The following is a 1,128-nucleotide window of genomic DNA, read 5'->3' as shown; positions in this document are numbered from 1 at the left end:
AATAGTGTGTAAATTCCAAACTAAGTGGAAAAAATAAAAGAATAATAAAATAATCAAATCAAAAGAATGCTGGAAAGGGGAAGTAAAGAATCACAAAACAGAACAAAAAAGCACATTGTGAGATGATAAATTTAAAATCAAATATATCACTGGTTACATTATTGATCCCATAAATATGTTTGGCAAAACAAAACAAACAAAAACCAGATAGAGTGGGCACTGGATGACAATGTCTGCATGGGATTTGCAGGGCTCGCTTCTGGCTTGAGGACGGTCATCAACAGGGCCTGGGTGGAATGCCAGAACCACCGACTGACCATGAAGGATCCAGGCACCATGGCGTGGCTACATTACCAGTCGCAAGTAGCGCTACATGCAGAGCAATGGACACAAGCTGTTTGAGATCTCTGTACTTTTGGCGAGTTTTGAATTTGATGGCACCCCCAGACTCCATCAGACTGACCCTTGGGGGACATATCAAACCTGGAAGGCCAATGTCATAGCCTAGGATGCCAAGTCAGGGTGTGAATTTCCAGAGAAGAATTACACCGACAAAACCATAGAGACACAGACCCGAGATAGATGACCTGAGCTGGTTATCAAGGCCCTCCCAGAAGTGATTCTGTCTGGCAACAAAAAACATTGAACTGGTTGTCATGAGGTAAGATCAACCCCTCAAGATTTTAAATCCTGAAGAAATTGAGAAATACGTTGCTGAAATTGAAAAAGAGAAAAAAGAAAATGAAAAGATACAAAAGAAAACATCATGATAACGAAATTTTGCTGGAAGTGCTTTTTAAATTCAGCGTGGGTGATTGTTATAATGACATGTAGGCATTTCCATTCCATTTATCTACTGTCCAAGTGTCCTGCAATAAACTTCTGAGTTTGTTAAAACAACAACAAGACAGATATGTTGAAAACATGCTGTACTATTCCATTCGTATTCAATTCAAAAACAGTTGCACCTAAATCACAGTGTGTAGGGGTTTATACTAAGGTAGTAAAACTATAAAACAAAGGAAACTAAGCAATCACTTCTTGAACTGAGGAAGAAATGTCAGCACTGTGATTACTTTGATCAGGGAAAGACGTGCTTATTTGTAAGGGGCATTGTCTGTGATGGTC

At 39.3% G+C, this 1,128-nt stretch overlaps 1 pseudogene across 1 annotated transcript; it reads left to right on the top strand.

Annotated features, from left to right (window-relative positions):
* The first annotated feature begins 237 nt into the window (after positions 1 to 237).
* Positions 238 to 770, top strand: LOC308353104 (proteasome subunit alpha type-7-like; annotated as a pseudogene). The gene has a single exon. The product of its transcript is annotated as a proteasome subunit alpha type-7-like (transcript).
* Positions 771 to 1,128: the final 358 nt, after the last annotated feature.

The sequence above is a fragment of the Martes martes genome, assembly GCF_963455335.1.
Source record: "Martes martes genome assembly, chromosome: 12".
Lineage (NCBI taxonomy): Eukaryota > Metazoa > Chordata > Mammalia > Carnivora > Mustelidae > Martes > Martes martes.
This window is presented reverse-complemented; position numbering and strand designations above follow the sequence as displayed.